We start from the raw sequence: 13101 nt of genomic DNA, 5'->3' as shown, positions 1-13101 counted from the left end.
TTTCTTCAGGTTTCACCCCCTATCACTAGATAGGAGAGAAAGGAGAGAGGGGAGTGGTAGAAATCCTTGAATCTAATTTATTTCTTCTTCTTTCTTCTTTGAGCAGGACTAACAAACTGCACCCAATCTCCCCTGAACCACCACCCACCCTACCTCAACCTATTATGGCTCTAGCATTCATAGTCCCACTGAAAAGATTCCCAGAATTCCAAATGTTACAAAATTCAAGAAACTATCTGCATCTGGCAAACCCATGACTTTGCTAGATCATGAAGCAAATTGTAGTCAGCTGCTGTGAAGCAGCTCCATATCCCCACACCTGGAATTAAAATGAAAACATTCTTAAACTTAGGTGTTTTTTAAAGAAACCAAAATTTTATAATTCTTACAGCAATGTGCCTTTCCCATTTTCTGTGTTTGAACAGAGTTACTTTGATACTGGTGACATCAAGAAAATTAGAAGTTTTTGTAAATGCTAGATAGCCTTATTAGATAGCTGATAATGTGAAAGTTACAAATATTAGAAACAGCAGACATCATCAGTTGAGACTTCTGCAGATGGTAGCTAATTAAAAGCTTGACCTAGAACAGCTTGAAACTTTGAGCTAAGATTCATTTTCTCCATAGAAGTTATTCAAACTCGGTATTGAGGGAAAGAGAGAGATGGGATCCACAAGAAGGAGTACCCACACAATGATAGCTTTTAGTTATCTACATAGGTGGCATTGATGCTTTACCCAACACTCTGAAATTACTGCATAGATTAGCACATATTGCTGTTAAGTTAATTTTTACAGTGACTATTATGTTTATTTTCAAGATGAATACCCTGGGCCTGAAATTTTTGAGTGACTTACTTTTTTTATAAGTATTAAATTGAGGTATTGTTATTTAATCAGTCTTTGCAGAACCAGAGATAACTATTGTTGAAAACCACTTGCTACCTCCCATGCTATCATGCAATTTTAGATGCAGTTGGATAGGTGAAATTGAGGATAACGGCGATACTGGAAGCTGCTGAAAGCAGAGACATTTTCTATTAATGTGACTGTAAAGTTGTTAACATGTTCTTGGAAATCATTTTGTAGAAGTATGTTGTATGAAGTTCAGTATTCATATTTACATATTTATCCTAAAGAATGTAGGAAAATTATTTCCTATGAGTTCTTTACATTTGTATGTCTTGCATGCAGAAACACTGCATGCATTTAGTTCTAAACTTCTGCCAAAGAAGTTTGAGTAACAAACAGCATTCAGGTATGAGAGTATGCTTTTTGAGATCAGCTACCTACTTTAGTTACTATTCAGTATAAGACAGATCCTTGAATAAAAGTTGTGCACCTACCGGGCTGTGGTGGCACACGCCTTTAATCCCGGCACTTGGTAGGCAGAGGCAGGTGGATTTCTAAGTTCGAGACCAGTCTGGTCTACAGAGTGAGTTCCAGGACAGCCCGGGCTACACAGAGAAACCCTCTCTCGAAAAACCAATTAAAAAAAAAAAAAAAAAAAAAGTACACCTTTGTTTGTAGCTCACTGTAAAGGATTTGGATTTCCTATGGATAGAGTTCCTCAGCTATGATGTAAACTCACATCCTAGGCACATTTTATCTCAGCCCCTGCATGATACATGTGCCTCAGAGGACCTGCAGAATGGACCTGAGTTTGAGACTCATGCCACTTTGTGGAAAAGCAGTGTCATTACCCATGGCACTATCTGGGATACTGGTGGACTCAATTATTTGTTTGTAAGTATGTTAGTAGCTAAGAACTTTCACCCTTTTAAATAAATGAATAATTAGAATTATCAATAAAACATATGTAAGAAATTGAAAGTATTTCAATCATAAGGAAACAGTTTTTATAAATTATAAAGTTTTCATATAGTAGAATATTGATTAACTTTATAGCCCTTAAAATAATGACATTAGACATTTAAAGACATGGTTATATACTCAAAATGTTAAGACAAAATTATATTATTAAAATGACATATATAGTATAATATATAATGTAAATGCATTTTATAATATATAATTATATGTTGCAAAAGAAGAGTAAGCTATACAAAGTGTAAAAAAAAATTAAATGAAAACCAGTTCCCTTAAGATATAGAATTATAAGTGATATTATCTCTTTAGTTGTCAATTATTTTTCACTTTTTTACATTCCTTTAAATCTAAAAAAATTATTCTGTGTGCATAGTTGTTTTGCCTGCACATGTTTTTGCAACTTGTGTGTGCCTTCTGAAGAGTCCAGAAGATCCCCAGGAAATATGAGCTACCACATGGGTTCTGGGAATCAAACCCACATCTTTTGGAAATGAATGTGAGCTATCAGCTGCTGCTTCTTTGTCATCTGTGTTGCCATGCTCCCTGCCATGAAGGTCTTATATTCTAACCTACTTATACTATCAACCTAAAAGCAACTTTGCTTCCATATTGTCTTGGTAATGTTGTCTCATCACAGCAATGCAAATGTCACAAACACATAGATAAATGAAGACCTATACAGAGGCTGTATTTCCAAATATCAGAAAAAGAGGAGAAATTCCTAACCTTGTAATGTTTACTCTATCATAAATATTGTAATACTTGCTGAGAGAAGAAAAGTGGCTTGAATAAGAAAGACAAGATCGACCAGCAAACTCTCCAGTTGTACACATTCAGTGCAGTAACCAAAGACAGCCAACCTAAACAGTCATGTTTACAAACACACAAATAAACAGAAATTATGTAACAATAATGGCCCCTAACATAAAGTATGTGGAACATCTTACAAAGAATTAAAATTAAAAAAAAAAAAAAAAAACTAGTCAGACAATTCAAAGAGGATAACCACAGAGATAAGTGAAGTAAGGAAGTCAATCCAAGACATGAAAATAAAGTTTGAAATGTTTAAGTAAATTCAATGAGTAATTCAATTCAAAAAGCTTGAAATGATGCTGTAAATGAAAAACCAGTAGCATCTCATCGGAAAGCCTCACAACAGAATGAATCATGTCAAAAACAGTCAGGGTAGTATACAAACTAAGGTAATTGGAGATCATACAGTAAAGGTCAAAGACAAATTTCAAAAAATTGAATAGCTCACAAGAAATTTTTTGGGACATTATGAAAATCTTTAATCTCTGAAATATGCGCATATTACTTTAAGTAGTTAATTATGCCAAAGATATAGAAAATGTAATATAGAGGAAAATTTCCCAAAGGCCGAGAAAGATTTGACCATCAGGGTTCATGTGGCCTCCATACCTGCAAGTAGCCAGCAATAGAAAAACTTTCCATAATATTTTGTTAAACGATTTGTGGTGGTTTGAATGACAGTGGTTGCCTTAGGTCCATATATTTGAATGCTTGATCACCAGGAAGTAGAACTGTTTGAGAAGAGTAGAATTGGGAAGTGTGGCCTTGTTGGAGGAAGTATGTCACTGGGGATAGTCTTTGAGGTTTCAAAAACCCATGTCAGGTCCAGTATCTCTTGGCCTGTCAATGATGACATAGCTCTCAGCTATTGCTCCAATGTCATGAATGCATCCATGCTCTGTGCCATGATGATAATAAACTAAATCTGTGAAACCATAAGTAAAGCCCCCTATTAATGCTTTCTTTCATAAGAGTTGTCTTGGTTATGGTGTCTCTTCACAGTTATAGAACACTAAGACAGAAGTTGGTACCCTGAGGCTGTATTTCTGTGACAGGCCTGGCCATTTTGCTTCTTGGAGGATTATGGACTTTTGGACTTTGGATTAGGAAGGCAATGATACTGTAAGTGGAGTTTAATGGGCCGTATTAGTAGGAAAATGGAAGACAGTACTAAGTACAATTGAACTATGAGGACCCAGCTTAAGTTTCTGAGAAGAATGTTGATATATGGCCATTCTTGTGGTATTTTGGCAAAGACTGACTGCTTTCTGCCCTTATTCAGAATGTTTGCCTGAGGTTAATTTGAAGAGTTTTGGATTAATCTCTCATGTACCTATTTGGAGTTTTGTTTTCAAGGTGTTTCTAGTTGACAATATTAACCATGACAAGCCCACTTGTAGTTGACCCCCAAATATAATTTTTAAGCCTTCCTTGTCACTATAACTCATGGACCTCCTTTAATTCAGAATGCATTCAGTCCAAACTTTAAATTTAAAATTTGCAATTGTTTTAAAGTTTTAATACTGTTTAAAAAGTCCAAAGTTTCCTCTTAGACTCAAGGTACACTGTTAAGTATGAACCCTTGTCCTATGCAACCATAAATAGTGTACTTCTAAGTTAAAATGGCATAGAATAAACCTTGTCCTCCGGAAAGGGAATTATAGACATAGTAAGGAGTGATTGGATCAAAGTAAGACCCAAACCCAGCAGTTCGGTCACCACACCTGCAGCTCCTTGTCTGGCAGCTGAGGCGCGCGCATAGCCTTTCCAGTTCTCCTGCCTGTTGGTCAGGTCGCCTCATTCATTCCTGGGCCAGCTCTCCTCTGTGCCTACAGTTTTCTTTGCTCTGTAGACTTTTCTGATTATGACATCTTCCAACATCATTGGGTCTACAATACAACTTAGGTTTCACCTTCTCAGCCTCCTCCTGTGAGTTATTAGACCTTCCTTGCAGGGACTCACACCTTGCAGACTCAGATTGTGGCAGCTTTCTAGAAACATGACATAAACTCTTTGACCCCCCTCAGTTTTATAAGTTTCTAATCTGGCAAACTAGTACCAGGGAGCCAGTGCTGCCAAATTATACTAGTAGATCTAAATGCAGCCAGGCCCTGAAGATTCTCACTGCATTCACCCTTTTCTGGGCCTTTTCTGGGGAATCTCTTTCCTAGATGGTTGTTGTAAGGCATTCCCTTTTAAGTGAATTTGTATTTTCAAAAATGCAGATTTGATGGGTGGGATCTTTCTCTTAGATTATGTTTCTTATCCAAGAACCTCCAATTTCATTTTAATAGTGTTAACACCTCTTTAACAGAACACCTTGCCCATAACTTTAACTTATCTATATATTTTTGCACCAAACTGCAATTTTTTAAAAAGTCTTCCTGTGCTAAGCTTAGGTTCCTTTAACTATAGATCAGAATGAGAACAGTGAGTCCTAACCATAACATGCTATCCTGCATTGAATTTTCCTTCACAAAAGAAAGCACTCCATTACTCTTTCTGTTCAACCATTGTCAAGTTTTCAGATACAAGCTGAATACAGACAGATTATAACCATAGTAAACACAAATGCTCTCTAGTGTACTTCCCAATAAAGTACTTGTTCCCCTCTTATACTTAATAAGCTCGGAGACCACCTACATTTCCTTCAGCCTCCTTGCTTTCCATTATATCAACTGAGTGGGGCATCAGTGTTTGGTTATAACATTGAAGGACATTTGTAGCCTCAAGTTGCAAACTCTTGCACATTTCTACTAACTACTTTCAAAGATGAACAACAGTGTCAGTCAGGTTCATTACAACAATTACCCCTGTTCTTGGTACCAGTTTTCTGTATTAGTTACTTTTACAGCAGAATACCTGAGAAAAACAACCTAAGAATTAAGTGTACTTTGGCTCATATCGTTTGACTTCACAGTCTTTGACGGCAGGAAAGGCACAAAGACAGGAGGGTAAACACACTGCAGTCAGGAAACACTCTCCTTCAGTCTAGGAACCTAGCCCTTGGGCTCTCGGTGTCTGGTTAGTATCTTTCTACCTTAGTTATATCTCTCTGAAAAAGCCCTTACAGCCAAAGTTTTATGATTTCAAATTTCATTCATTGCCAATCAAGAGTAACCACAAAATGTACTAGAGCATTTTGCTTTATAGCCCATCAGTGCTTTCATAGTCTGGTAGACATTTAGAGGGAGATCCACTTGATTCTATCATGGATCAGGATATTCTGTCTGCCCTCAAAATCAATGGCCTCAGGTAGTCTGCCTTCAGATTTCAACTGCAGTCTTAATTTAAATATCGATTAATGCAATTGCCTAATAGTATATTTATGTACTGTGAACATTTTACTGTATGGGGATGTTCTGGCTAGTTTTATGTCAGCTTGACTGGAGCTAAAGTCATCTGAAAGAGGAAACCTAAATTGAGTAATGGCTGTAGGCAAGCCTGTAAGGCATTTTCTTTTTTTTTGTTTTTTTTTTGTTTGTTTGTTTTTTTTTGTTTTTTCGAGACAGGGTTTCTCTGTATAGCCCTGGCTGTCCTGGAACTCACTCTGTAGACCAGGCTGGCCTCGAACTCAGAAATCCACCTGCCTCTGCCTCCCGAGTGCTGGGATTAAAGGTGTGCGCCACCACACCCGGCATTTTCTTAATTAATGATTGAGGTAAAAAGGGCCCAGCCTGCTGCTTGACTATATCTTCCCTAGACTGGCACTTCTGGGTGCTATAAAAAATCAGGCTAAGCAAACCATGTGGACCAAGCCAGTAAGCAGCACCCCACCATAGCCTGTGAATCAGTTCCTACCTTCAAGTTCTTATCTTATTTGACTTCTTGCCCATTGAAGATGAATTGTTTGGAAATGTAAGCAAAAGCTCTTTCTTCCACAAGTTGATGTTGTGTTTCTTCACAGCAATAGTAACCTGAACTGAAGCAAGGACATCCCTATATTGTTGCTCTTTAAAAGAATGCAGACTACATTATTTTCAAATACTTTGCTTTGTCACATGCCACAGTAATTTTGTTTTTTCCCCTACTGCTACTTAAAATATTATTATATATTCTTTATATGTTTAAAAATAAAGGGATCTTTTTAATAAGAAAGTTTATAAATGCCTGTTAAATTACCTATACCTTAGAGGGTAGATTAATTAGGTATAAGGATTACTGACTTTGGGACATTTTATAAGAATTCTATTTCATAACAGCAGATATAATTGCATTCTTTACTCAAGAAATAAGTAGAAATTATTTAGTTTAAGTAATTTAAAAGGCAATATACATTTTCTACTAAAAGTTTTATTGTTAATACTTTATTTAGATTGCCTATTTTTATTTGTGCATGTATAAATGTTTTAACTGCATTTATGTTTGTGCATCACGTTCATGTGTGGTGCTTGTAGAGGCAGAGGAGTGTGTCAGATCCTCTTGCACTGGAGTGAACAGCCTAGTAGGTGCAGGAAGTAGAACCTGAGTCTTCTGTAAGAGCAGCCATCTCTCCAGCCCCAATACTGTGCAAATTATAAAATATAATGTAAAATGACTTGATAAACTATTTAATTATTAACTATGAAAATGCATAAACCCAAGACCTCTAACTATATAACCTTCCTATAGTCTTCCTATGTTCCTACTTGTATAGCATTATAATAATAGTTTATTTATAATTTGTCCTTTGGTAAGTTTTCATTTTATTTTGTGTGTGTGAGCACTTTTACATGTTTGGAATGCAGCGTGTAGAATTCTGTTCTTTCCTTCTACCACATGAGTCCCAGGGATCAAACTTAGGTCATCTAACTTGGTTGGAAGCTAGATTGTCTGTCTGTCATTTATCTCTCCATCCATCCAATCATCAGTCTGTCTGTCTGCCTGCCTGCCTACCTGTCTGTCTGTCTTCTTTATGAGAGATGTATACCATAACCCCAGCTAGCTCTGAAGTCATATCAGTTTTCCTGGCTGGTCTGGAAACCACAATAGTTCTCATGACTCAATCTTCCAAGTGCTGGAGTTACACATGCCATCATAACCCATTTCTTAATATTAGGATTGAATCCCATGATAAGCATAGAATACTAGCTATGTTTTTCATAAATCCACATCTAATATTCTAGGCTTACTTTATAATGTATGCCATGTACATCAATCATGAATAGGAAACAGGTTTTTTTTTAATGTATTCTGTCCCTTCTTCCACATCTTGTTTCTTTTTTTTTAAAAAGATTTATTTATTATTATATCTAAGTACACTGTAGCTGTCTTCAGATGTACCAGAAGAGGGTGTCAGATCTCATTACAGATGGTTGTAAGCCACCATGTGGTTGCTGGGATTTGAACTCAGGACCTTTAGAAAAGCAGTCGGTGCTCTTAACCGCTGAGCCATCTCTCCAGCCCCACATCTTGTTTCTTATTTTCTTTGGTTGGATATAGTCAGGCCCACTGATGCCCCTACCTACTGGCTAGGGCTCGTACATTCCCCGAGCCAGTTTCCAAAGCCATTTGTTGGTGTGACTTGGAGTTGACTTTATCTGTCTGAGTTCCTGATTCCTTTCAGATAACCATATCCTCTCAAGTTCCTCATCCTTTAAATTAGAGGGATTAACCCTAGTCCTACCCTTCTTGTCTCTCTTCATCTTCATTCCCAGTTGTAACTGTCTCATCCAAATGTTTGTTTTTGCTCTTTTCTCCCAGAATTCCTGTGCTTTGTTCTGTAGACCCGCTCTGTGGGTTTGGCACCTCTTTTCTTCTCACCAGCTTAATTTTGCATATTGCTTGTGAAATTTAGTGTATGATACATGTAAAGAATTTTCAAGGCCACTTCCTAAATTCTGAGTGAAGCTTGTTCTTGAAGTTTTACCTTATGTTTCAATCTTTATTCACTGATTGACCTAGCATGCTATTCAAGTTGCATTCTTTGAAGTCAGTATCTTTTTTGGCCATTTTTCATGTCACATACATCTCCTGGTACTGTCTCTGTTGATGTATATTTTTCCCTGGGACCATGTATCTGCTTGTCTCTCTGTTTTTTTCTTTTGTCTCTCTTGAGAGGGTATGATGATATGAAAGAAATCAGGACCCAAATAGAGAAAGTCAACTCCAAGTCATACCAACCAACGGGTTCGGAAACAATGGCTCAGGTGATGTGTGAGCCCTAGCCAGTTTTTGGTTTTTGTTTTTGTTTTTTTTAAATTTTTTTCCTTGAAAATTCTGTGTAAAACTGAGAATGAAATAGGAATAAGAATTAATGTAACTATTTTCTTTTAATTTAATTCACTGATTTTTATTAGATTAATCCAAATCTTTTATTCAAATGAACTGTTTGTCACTCAAATCTAAAGGAACTACCACCCCGTAACATGTCCGTACATCTTTGTGCTGTGTAGACTTGTTTCAGTAAACACTGTATGTAGGTTTAATTTCCTATAACACGAGTCTATTATTAATACAGACTAGATTAAAAGTAGAGTGGCGTATATAGAATTTATGGTGAGTATTTTTTGAGTTATTTATTGCAATTACTGTTGAATTTTCACAACTCACCTGGTCCTTTCATCACCTAATAATTGGCATATGATTTTCTTTATGTATTACGTCACCTCTCAATCCTAGGCACATTTAGCTCCCTCCTGCGCCCAGAAAGACTTACAAATGTCCATGTCTCTCATAAGGTAGGAAAACAGACTCCTGTGAGTAAAATTTCACATTTAACATTCACCATTTTACCCCTATTTTCAGGACCCACTGCTGTTGTGAGGACTTGGAAAAGGACACTTGCAAGGAAGGGTGTGTGATCTCCTCTAACCCCCACTGAACAAATATCTTTGTGGCACTTGTCTTTGGAAATCTCCTCCCTCACTGTCCTTTGTCTGTGGACTTTCCTGTGTTTACACAGCAGTTAAGGAATTGTGTAAATGCAGCTACTTCTTTCCCCACATCATTTAATCTCCCTTTGTCTGCTGCTGCACTTATGGAGCCACATTTGAATTGGGGTTCAGCTGCATGGTGAATAATTGGTCAGTAATGCAATTTTACTTTATAGTTTGTGTTATTCTATGTTACACGTGCAGGAAGGAAAAGTGGCTGCACCATCTCTTCAGTATTTAAGTCTGGGGATCATTTTGATAAGCTTGTAGGAATATGTGTTGGTTGACTATTTTAGTTATTTAAATTTATAACAAGGTTACAATGTAGTTTAAAGAGATTGCCTTCTAATCACACGTTGATATATGTATAAAAAGTGAGATTAATTCCTAAGTGAATGTCTTTTTTCTCCTTGATTTTTACATTAATCTTTGAAGGTAAATTTATTTTTGTCTCTAGTTTTCTTTATTTTGTGTTATTTCTGTACTCTCTCAAATCCACTTTGTCTCATCTGAAATTGTCTAATCTTCTACTTTAATGTTATTGCCCACTCATTCTTCATTTTAAAAGCCAGAGATGAAAACTCCACCCTATATTAATGTAATTTTACAGTTAAGATTTTATGTCATAGAAGTATAGACATTTAAAGTTACAGTTCCCAGAAGAATCTTATTTCAGTCACATTGTATAAACTGATATTAGAGCTGAAATGTATCATCATTACAATGATGCAGAATACTTATGCATGCGTGAGGACACAGTAATAGTTGTTTAGGGAACCATAATTTTACATTTTCTGACTTTCTTGCACATATAGTTTCAGCCATAATTTTAACTTAGTGCATTTTCTCCATTGACTCTAAGTTAATGTATTTGTTGCTATGTTATCTTAAATATAAGTTTTTATTGGCCTCATTTTTACCCTTCTGTATGTCTATAAACCTGTAGTCAGATTTGCTATCTCTACAAAGGAAAAATTCTCTACAAAAGTAGTTTTATTTTCATGTATGGTGATATTCTCTCTGTACACCCTTTCCACACATATACACACACACGTGTACACACACACACACACACACACACACACACATGCACACATGCACTCACACAAACATAGCCTCGCACACTTATATTTACATTCTGGCACATTATAGAAGCAGGTATCATATGACTACCTGCTGTTGAACATGTTGATGGTACTGAATCATTTATTCTCTTTTTCTACGCTACCCAAACCGTTTTGGGTACTCTGACACAGTTTGGTCTCTTCCATATGGATACTTCATGGCGGCAGAGTTGCCAGATGCTCAGGTTTTGTAACAGTCTTAATTTTTCAAGGAGAATTCTTGGGGGAGATTCTAGCTTTGTTGTTGATTCCTATGGAGTAGTAAAATACAAACATTTATTTGAAAGTATTTTTTCAAAGCAAAGAATTAGTATGAAAAAGTTACTAGACTGTCCCACTGGAATATATGAACTTTGGGGACTTACTGAAGGAGTACTTTATCACTCAAATACCTGGTGTCTTATTTATTATTTAAAATGTGTAACAGTAGTACTGTTTGTAAATTTGGGGATAAAGCAAATTCAGGCATCTTTCACAATTTGAAATATCTAAGGTTTGCTCTCCCATAGCTATTTATTTATATGCCAGTTTCCAAATAGCAAAGAGCAGCAAGTCAATATAGTTTATTCCTTTTCCTTATTAACTACACAGACTCATATACTACAGATATGTGTGTATATATGCATATGGTTACATATACAATACATAAATATGCTCATATATTCTAAATATTTACTCAATTAATAGTAACTAGACATGCATTACTCAAGAGAATTTTTTTGTCCTTTATCTTGGTGGGTACACACTTACATCCTCCTAATTTTCTGACACTTTTAGCTGTTCATGCACAATGAGCTATCTTTCAGTGCCTATTTCAAGAAATTCTTTTTTATGCCAAAATTTGCTTCTTTTATGACATTCCTCATATTTCCTTATACTTGGGGACTGTATGTATATATGGTTAAAAGAAAGAAATAGTTTATCCCACTTAAGCAGGAAATCTTCTTGTCTTTGCTGTATGTGGATATTCTGACATGGCTGAGATGTCACAGTTTGATTGCCATTGTGTGGCATGTGACACATGGCTGTCAATAATGTGGTCATTCATTGCAGCCATGGAAATAATATAATTTGAGAGATAGGTATATTTTTGTAGTCTTTTGGTTCATAGTTTTACTCATGTTTAAGTGTAGTGTGTCCACATTTTGTTAGACAGAAATGAAGGAAAGTATTTGTAAGCTGATTCCTGACTAAATAGAAGTTACTTTCCCCCCCCATGTATAAACAACTACATCCAGAGTTGAAGTTGTTTGTATGGTTGGAGTTAGGCAACCAGACTTAAAAGCCTTTGTCTCTGCACTATCCTGGCCTCACCTTTAGCTGGGTGGACTTTAAGCAGCCTACTGCGTTTTGTACTGTCATTTGGTATGGAAGTATTGAGTAGGATACTGAACTCTTTCTTGCTATGATGTATTTGGTGACTTCGATATATACTGTGATATAATAGATTAGAAGAGATGTGTCTAAAGTTAGCATGTAATGTAGATTGTGCTGAATGACTTTCATGCTTCGTTTAGGTTTTTCTGATACTATTGTGTAGTGTTTTCATTCCCCATACCTATGTAACTGTTAGTGAATTTACAGATAAAAAAGAGGTCAATCATTGGAGTTATTGAAAAACAATTAAATTAATAGGGTTTTCTGTAAAATTTAAATAGGTATACAGACTCATTTCATTTCCAGTTTATTCCATTTGATTTTGCAAAAACTGGCTTTTGATTAATTCGTCCCTCTGACATATACTGAGAAATTGAAATTAGAACTTTCTCATGAAGGATTCAGGAAATCAATGTTTATAAAAATGTTTGTCTTTGAAGTAACTATGTAAATGGTCACAGTCCTGGAACTTATACCTTCATCTTTATCTTTTGGAAACAATGGACTACATTAGAAAACATTTTTTTTCTCTAACATCTCCTGAGTATTTACTATGTACAGTATACTTCATGGCTTTGACATTTGTAATAATTGTCCAGTGATACCATTGGAATCAAAGTGATAAGCAAAATAAAGTCAATAGTACTAAATTGTTTGTGGAAGGTCCTTTTACAGATGGTGTACACCAATTTTAGAGATCTAGAAGAAGTGCTTTAGATTAGCAAAACAAAGTAGTAGTAGTAGTGGTAATCCAAAAGGCAGTGTCCATGAAAACAGCAAATATATGTATATATCTATAGATAGATAGATAGATAGATAGATAGATAGATAGATAAACAAATAAAATGATTTTTTAAAATGTAATAGAGTAAAGTATTCCAGAAAGCCTGTTTGGAGCCTGGAAAGGTGAACCAACAATTAGTAGCGATCTCTGCTCTTCCCGAGGCCCTGTGTTGGTTTCTAGCACTAACATTGGGCATTTTACAATGACCTATAAATCCAGCACCCATGGTCCCGTTCTGTCCTGACCCCTGTTGGGCATCTGCACTCATGTGTTTGTGTGCATACACAAAACTTAAACAAAACAACAACAACAAAAAAAAC

The 13101-nt window shown here is 36.0% G+C and overlaps 1 protein-coding gene across 6 annotated transcripts in view; it reads left to right on the top strand.

Annotated features, from left to right (window-relative positions):
• Nucleotides 1-13101, top strand: part of Gtdc1 (glycosyltransferase like domain containing 1) — a 345861-nt gene that overhangs the window by 145942 nt on the left and 186818 nt on the right. The gene's annotated exons all lie outside the window — the stretch shown is intronic.

Source organism: Mus pahari, chromosome 3 (assembly GCF_900095145.1).
Source record: "Mus pahari chromosome 3, PAHARI_EIJ_v1.1, whole genome shotgun sequence".
Classification (NCBI taxonomy): Eukaryota; Metazoa; Chordata; class Mammalia; order Rodentia; family Muridae; genus Mus; species Mus pahari.
Note: the sequence above shows the minus strand (reverse complement) of the source record. Positions and strands in the feature narration are given on the sequence as shown.